Here is an 8,323-nt window from a genome sequence, read left to right on the forward strand (position 1 = left end):
TGCGGAGTTGCTGTGTGCGAAGACGCTGTGTGCGGAGTTGCTGTGTGCGGAGACGCTGTGTGCGAAGACGCTGTGTGCGGAGACGCTGTGTGCGAAGACGCTGTGTGCGGAGTCGCTGTGTGCGGAGACGCTGTGTGTGGGGACGCTGTGTGCGGAGACGCTGTGTGCGAAGACGCTGTGTGCGAAGATGCTGTGTGCGGAGTCGCTGTGTGCGGAGACGCTGTGTGCGAAGACGCTGTTTGTGGGGACGTTGTGTGCGAAGACGCTGTGTGCGGAGTCGCTGTGTGCGGAGACGCTGTGTGCGAAGACGCTGTGTGCGGAGTCGCTGTGTGCGAAGACGCTGTGTGCGGAGACGCTGTGTGCGGAGACGCTGTGTGCGAAGACGCTGTGTGCGGAGACGCTGTGTGCGAAGACGCTGTGTGCGGAGACGCTGTGTGCGGAGACGCTGTGTGCGGAGACGCTGTGTGCGAAGACGCTGTGTGCGGAGACGCTGTGTGCGAAGACGCTGTGTGTGGGGACGTTGTGTGCGGAGACGCTGTGTGCGAAGACGCTGTGTGCGGAGACGCTGTGTGCGGGGACGCTGTGTGCGAAGACACTGAAAGCAGAACTGCTGAGTGCAGGCTAAGTGAGGTGAAAGCTAGATAAGAGTGGGAAGAAGTTAAACATAAGTGACCAAATAGATAGTTATAGGAGTGCTACAACTAGTGCAAAAATAGGTGAATAAAGTGTAAGCAGGGGACTTGTTATAACGTGTTGGTGTGAGTAATTTTTTAAGACACTACAGAAGTGCATTGTGGTCCTGTTGTCTCACGTCACAATCAAAATAGATATTGAGCAAATGTGATTGAGAGCAGTGATGCAGTGTTAAGACAACTGTGAACAGGTTTTTCGCACCCATTGGATCTCATCAGAACAGTATCTTCACCAAAGCTCACTACTAAAAAAATCTAACCGTTACACGAGTGCCTCCACTTCCATACTATGAGGCCCATCAGTTTGGCGAATACCAACAGTAACCAAACCTGTAAATGATGAGAAAACTCCCATCATCAGAGCAGAAAAGTGCAGGCTGTAAAGCCATACGTTTCGAACAACACGCAAACGTGTGTAAAAAGCACACGGCCTTTGTGCATTATCGAAAACCCATCAGCATTTTCTGAAGAGGGAGCATTTATATTTCTCTTAAGGTCACCATCGGAATAACCTTTGAGCAAACGTGACCAACCGACAGGAGCACTACACATTTGCTCAAAATGTATTTTGATGATGACCTAAGACAATAGGACCACAAGTACGCATGCTCGTTCCACATTTGTTGTTGTTTGAAATGCCAGTGTGAGGAGGGCCCAGTAGTGGATGAAAATGGCTATACGGGCACACCACAATATACGTTTGGGTTATGTTCTTGAAAAACTGAAAATAAAGTGAACAAATTGCATATCGAAAAATGTGTGGGAACCCTTCATTCAGCAGTAGACTAGAAAAGGGACGTACATTATTAATATTCTGGTCTCTTTGTGCTGTTGGGGTATGACTGAATTACTGCATTTTAAAATAAAATCAAGAGTTTCACCAGAGGTGAATGAAGAAACCTCTCAATGGTTGGTGGAGGGGGATGATACCAAAATGTCAGGCTTTTAAAACTGGGGCATACATGACATTTTTTAATTCGTATTTTATTTGATAAATTATAAATAAAATAAAAAATTCAGAGTCTCAAGGATCCTGCACTAGGGTTCACCTCAGATTTGTACAGTTTGAGTCCCTTATTAAGAGTTATCTCACGGCCAGAACTGGGCTCGTGCTGCTGTCACCATCCCTATAATCTCACCCAGATCCGGAAGAACCCTGCTGCTACTGTGCAAACAGAGTGGAACAACGCGGACATTCAGAATAAACTCATTATTTATTCTAGACCAGGGGTAGGCAACCTGTGGCTCCGGAGCCGTTTGCTGCTCTTTGGCTGCCACCGTGTGGGCAGCCGTTTAAGAATAAATACATCTTAAAATATAATTAAACGTAAATATGTGATCAAATATGGCAGGGAATGAGTAACTATGGAATGTCTTGGTGACAACAAAATGTATTATTAAAGAATAACGAAGGGGGAATTAAACTAAATATATGCAATTTATTCCACGGCCTACTTTGTTTATTTAAGTCAGAATGTGTTTTGTCATCTGCTGGAAACCTGTTGCTGTGTTAGTGTTTAAGTAGCTTTCCGTGTGATTGCAGCTCTCGAACTATTGTTGTCGAAGACAAAAAACTAAAATGTCTCTTCTTCTTCCTTGAAAGATTGGCGACCCCCTCTTCCAGACCCAAACATCGCACCTCATGACTTGTGATATTCCTCCTCGAAGACATTGGTGCAACCATCGACCGCATCACATCAATAGGCTGATGCACATCTCACCTTCAATCACGGAAAAAAAAAACAAGCCACAGTCCGGTACTGTAGTTGTGATTGTGGCCATACAACCCAGACTATAGGCCATAAGCAAACCCAATCAAATACATGGGAGACAAAAATGGCTTCTCAAAGACACGCAGCAATATAATCAGAGATACCAACTCATAAGAAATCCAACGCCATACACAGACATAGACACCCATGGAGATCGAGCTACGTTAAACACAATCCACTGTACTATTGTGGCCATGCAACACAAACTGTGGATCGTTGAGTAAACCAAATCAAATACATGGAGACAGATGTAGCTACATAGAAACACGCAGCCATAGAGTCATGGATACGTCCTCATAAAAGACTCAGAATTACGCACTCATACAACCATAGCGATACATAGACATAGACCCATGGAGATGGAGGCACGTACGATTCATGCCATGCAGCCAAAACTGAGCATTTAGTAAACCACTAAAGTCTGTGATCGTTCAACGGAGGAGGAATAGCAACACGACACTAACTCTCTCCCGAAGCACTCTCGTGGCTCGTATTCAGCTCCTGAACAAACAGCGTTGACCATAAGCAAGAAAGGAAAACTGCAGTTGCAAGTGGCGTGACGCGCAGTGCCATCTGGTGGCTATGTACGATACATCTTCTGGGAATCGTGTAATTTATCATCCTCTGGGATTGTTCCATGGCAATGCATGAAAGTCGCGATGCCTCTGAAATCGTCACGCATGTTGTTAGGTTTCACGCTGTTACCCTTATTCTCACGAGTTTCACAATGAATGACAATTGATAATTAAAAAAAAATATCTCCCGCATACCCTGAACAGACTGTCGGGGCAAGTGCTGTTGGCGAGCACCTACGAAGGAGTGGGGTGGCCAGCATCACGCCCGGCCGCCTTTGTCTCCCCAGTGGCGATGTTTACACACAGCACCAGGTACTCATTTGAGGTTGAGTCGACCTAGGCAGGTCCAGGACCGGTTCAGATAATCGTCACTGGTGTTGGCCGTGAGCGGGAATCGAACTCAGGTGGCCAGGTTCGTAGCGCAGCGTAGCGCTAACCGCTACACCACCGCTTCATTAAAATGGACACCACAACCACAATTGAAGGTTGCAACAAACCTTTCATCCCTTGCTCAGAAACCGCCCGTTTCTGGATACATTCACAACATGCTAACACGCTGTAGTTGACCTCGCCTCCCGCAACCATGAACCAACACGGCATGCTCCTCCTTACCCAATCTGCAGCAAGATTCACGCATCACTCGCCGATCTCACACTGAATATAAAGGGTGGGAAGGTGCCCGTCCCGAAATCTATTTCAAACGCCAGTGCCGGCGGGGTCTCCAGGAGGGCACCTCGAGAGAGGGGGTTCGCAAACCTGTGGATCCGAAGCCGCACGCGGCTGCTTACGGATTGCAGTGCGGCTCTCGAAATTCGGGGAAAACGTTTATCTTATTGGGAGTCCCGTTCACCATGGGAGTCCAGTTCACCATGGGAGTCCGGGGTTCACCATGGGAGTCCAGTTCCCCATGTGAGTCCAGTTCACCATGGGAGTCCAGTTCCCCATGGGAGTCCGGTTCACCATGGGAGTCCGGTTCACCATGGAATCCAGTTCACCATGGGAGTCCAGTTTACCATGAAAGTCGAGTTCACCATGGGAGTCCAGTTCACCATGGGAGTCCGGTTCACCATGGGAGTCCGGTTCACCATGAAATCCAGTTCACCATGGGAGTCCAGTTTACCATGAAAGTCGAGTTCACCATGGGAGTCCAGTTCACCATGGCAAAGAGTCGGCAACCTGTGGCTCTGGACTGCTTCGTGACCTTCATTAAGGACCACCGTCTCGTGGTTTTTTTTACCAAATAAAAAGTCCTTTTTCTTGTTCTTTTGGTTTTCCGACCCCTGCTATAATGGACATTTGGTCTAATCTTACACATCCTCCACATTATCCACACCCTACTCCACCAGGTGACCACACACGACCTGTCGATCGTACACTGCTGCTGTCATACTCCTGGACGGACCGAGGGCGATTTGAGAAATCCTGCCCCATTGTTTCAAACCCCTTTCCCCAGGGAGATGGAACCGAACCGGCGACTTTGATTGCAAATCCGGGTGTGCCGACTATTTACACACCACGGGAGCTCCTCCCTTCATCTACCCACTCACCACCATGTCACAGCATCTTAGCGCACACACCGTGTGACCTTAGCCTGTTGGGGCGAGCGCTGGGTCCAGCACCTGTGTGGGTGGCCAGCAGCCATGCCCGGCCGCCTTCGTCTCCCCATCGCCACCGCACATTCGAGGCCACGCACAATCGCCATGAGGCCATCTCCCAACTTGAGAGTTTCTGCGTCTCCCAACTTGAGAGTTTCTTTATTATTTACACGCTTTTATATTTAACTCACTCCGTCTGTTGTCGTATCCTCAAAAAAATATTGTAACTCAATTTTTACCCACTTCCCAATGTGATATCGACTGCAAACTTGGTATAGGTATGTCATACTGATGACAAGACTATATTATATCATTACAAATTTAAAATATATATTTGTAAACAATCTTTTTACGGCTCTAATTGTCCACGCTCAACTCACGTTGCCTGTAAATCACCACGTGGTCCCTTACGCCACGGCAAGCCTCGGGGAGCCACGCCGAGGGGCGGGGGTTGTGGAAGGAGGGGAGGGGCGATGGGGGCAGGGGCAGCTCGGACTGTACATTTAATTAAAGCGTGTTTATTTTTGTTTATTATATTTTATTTTGCCGCCAAAATAGATGTCGACAATTACGGTAGATACGTTCCTTAAAAAGTGCCGCGTCAAGCGAAAGACGCGCTCAACAAAAACATTTCCCCCATGAGTAATAACTAGAACGTTTTATTGAGATCACGACGTGCCGAGCAGACGGCGAGATGGCGAGACAAATAACCGAGGGCACGTCGCCGCGTCACTGTATCACCACGCTCAGGCACGCAGCGCAAGAAAGTAGTTCGTCTTCGACCGCTCAGAAACCGCGTTATACCGGGCGCGTTATACGGCGTGCCGTTCCGCGTTATAGCGGGCGCGTTATACGGCGTGCCATTCCGCGTTATAGCGGGCGCGTTATACGGCGTGCCGTTGCGCGTTATAGCGGGCGCGTTATACGGCGTGCCGTTGCGCGTTATAACAATTCACGTTCCATGTTGGAAGCAAAAATTGTATCAAGATAAGGTAATTTTGCTGTGATGGTGCCACCTGAAGACGGAAGCTTGTGTAAAGTGTTCCCAAATGCAAGAACCGTATTATAGCAAAAACGTGGTGTGAACACGCGTTAAGCGAGGACTTACCGTGACAGCCGTGCGGGGCTCTGCTGCTGTTCACCACGTACTGTTGTAGAGTGCAGATGTAATCCAGAAGGTGGTCGATGTAGCGTTACTTGCTATTCCAAAAAACTCCCCCAGTTAATTCACTCAAATTCCTAAACCTTAATGCGCCTCTTCTTGATTTTACGAAGGTGTTTATCAAACATAAACTATCGAATATTCTAACATTAAAACTCAAACGCTGACTTTGCTGAGAAATGACTGGCTACGATTTATATTCTATACATTAGCTGCAAAAAAACGATCGTATTCGAATTGTGTAGAGAGTTTACACATTAAATCTGCATCAGCGGTCCAGTAGAGGTGTGTCAACGTTAGACTCGCGCGTTCACGGTGCTGTTAGCTCACACGGTCTTCCGTTCACTCCTGGGGCGCTTTCTCAACACGCACCGAAAGCTTCTCCCTCTCACTGGCCTGTATGTACTACGGACTGCTTCCGTGTTCCTTAACAACAACAAAAAAACCGGGAGACACGAACACGCGATAGGATTCCCACAGATAGGCTCCCATAAATGTGACCCCAATGGATTCTCAGCCTCGTGGTTCCCACCTCGTGGATCGCCGAGGCCCCGCACCCCACAACCCCCAATGGGTGAGGACCCACTCTGATTGGAGGAGCTACCACACGTGGGGGGTGGGGGGGGAGCGCTACCGATTGGTCAAATCTGCACGTGCACGGCCCACGAAGTTTCTGTCGTCGTTCTTCTATTGGCTGTAAGGTTTCCTCCAATGCTGGTTGTGCAACCCCTCCAGTACTCGTAATGGTGACCGTCAACCCAAAGCACACAGACTTCCACCTGGATAATGCAACAGCAGCCACCGTCTCCACATTTAGTCAATCATAAGCCAGTTCGATAAGCAACATTTAGACAATCACAAGGCGTCTCTTCAGTTCGATAAGCCTTATACGCACTAATCTTTGAGCATAACTCCTCTCGTTATTTCTGTCGTAATTAAAAACACAATTTTTTCAAAATTTTTAAAAATTATCCATAACGTTTTCTGGGGGGGGGGGGGGGAAGGGGGGTAGATCGCATAAATATAAATGCGTCGTGAAACCCGCCACCACCCCGACGCAGCCAATTTGATAAGGTTTGTCACGGAAATAAATCGTGCCAATTGGTTACTACTTCAGCACACCTGTTGTGTCTTGGAGAGTAAACCCAACAACATTTACAATTCGAATTACCGTGACATTTATCATTCTCATCCACCCCTTGCTCCCGTGTAGCACTTGCACGCACGCAAGGGCGGCCGGGTTAACGCAGAGGCTAAACAAGGCGTTTGGCCCTCGTAGTTCTGTCGGCCCTCCATACCATGCTGAACAGCTGAGCGACGGTAGCGCAGCGGTCGGGAATTTAGTGTCGGTGAATTACGATCGCCTCATTCGTGACTTTGCCACAGCTCGAGCTCGGAAAACTATTTTTGTTCGAAGAAATGAGTGTCGTGCGTGATTTATGTTTGACGAATTCAGTGGTCGGCCATCCCAGCGGTGTCCTGGATCAACCTCGCAGAGCTTCTGAGATTTCACGAAATCGGCTGCATTAATGGGTGAGTTCATCACATAGGCCTATGTATACATCGCCGTAGTCTGCTTGGGTAGTGGCATCTCACCACGTAGGAAACTTGAGTCAGCTCTGCAGGTCTCAAATGAAGCAAGGTGACCAAAGATTGTCTCCCCATGAGCCGCATGTAGAACACAAGCAATGGGCAGCTAAGCTACAGTCCCTGGAAGTCCCCGCTGGGCCTGCTGCTGCAGATTTTATATTTCACATGGATTGTAAACTATGAAGCAATGTACGGAGTGTATGCCACGTGCTTTCGTGACATGTAACTGGGATTATAGCGAGTTGACCAGTTGAAGTGTATTTGGTGATAAAAGCCAAACAGCGTTAACACAAAAACTGTCCGTAGCTCATATTGCACAAAAAAAATCATCCTACATTGGAATCGACCGAGCTGCCCAAACTCGAAAAACTACAAATCTGCAATGATTGATGCAATGTGTAGAGGCACAGTGCGAACTTTGCGAAAATAAAGAGGCCATCGGAACACCTTGCAATTATATTTATAATATAATAAGCTGCTAACACTATATTTCACATTTTTATGACATGTACGTAATATCGGTTTCACTGAACACTTGCGTGAGTTGACGATCACAATAAATTAAACAATTTTCAGCATTTTGTCAAGCCACTGCTAACAGCCTGCTAATGTCGTGACAGTCAAATGTGGATTATTTGAGCATACTTCACGCTGTTCAGCGCAGGCTAGTGAAGGGGTGGAGGACATAACTTGTTCAGATATCATCACTCATTTCTTTAGAACTGCTTTTTGTGTTTAGTTTGTTGTCCTTGCGCCACACATCCGATTAGCACGGTTGGCTACGTACGGTGCGAAATAAGTTCAACATACAGTACATACATACTCATGTTATAGCCATAACCACGAATTTAACTTCAAACGTGTACGGTACACTATCGTTTTGTCATTGTTATCCACCCCTCATAGCTGAATTGAAATACAATTTATGACTGGCTTT

The 8,323-nt window shown here is 47.5% G+C and overlaps 1 protein-coding gene across 2 annotated transcripts in view; it reads right to left on the reverse strand.

The window, feature by feature from the left end:
• The window catches only part of LOC144721210 (ninjurin-1-like), a 59,819-nt gene extending 53,445 nt beyond the window's left edge, over window positions 1-6,374 (reverse strand). The window contains exon 1 of one of the 2 annotated variants that reach the window (XR_013585863.1): window positions 5,743-6,374. The gene's annotated coding sequence lies outside the window, so the exon portion shown is untranslated. The remainder of the gene's footprint in view (window positions 1-5,742) is intronic. The other variant, XM_078598642.1, reaches the window with a different exon arrangement.
• Window positions 6,375-8,323: the final 1,949 nt, after the last annotated feature.

This window comes from Lampetra planeri, chromosome 11 (assembly GCF_965212315.1).
Source record: "Lampetra planeri chromosome 11, kcLamPlan1.2.h2, whole genome shotgun sequence".
In the NCBI taxonomy this organism is placed as follows: domain Eukaryota; kingdom Metazoa; phylum Chordata; class Hyperoartia; order Petromyzontiformes; family Petromyzontidae; genus Lampetra; species Lampetra planeri.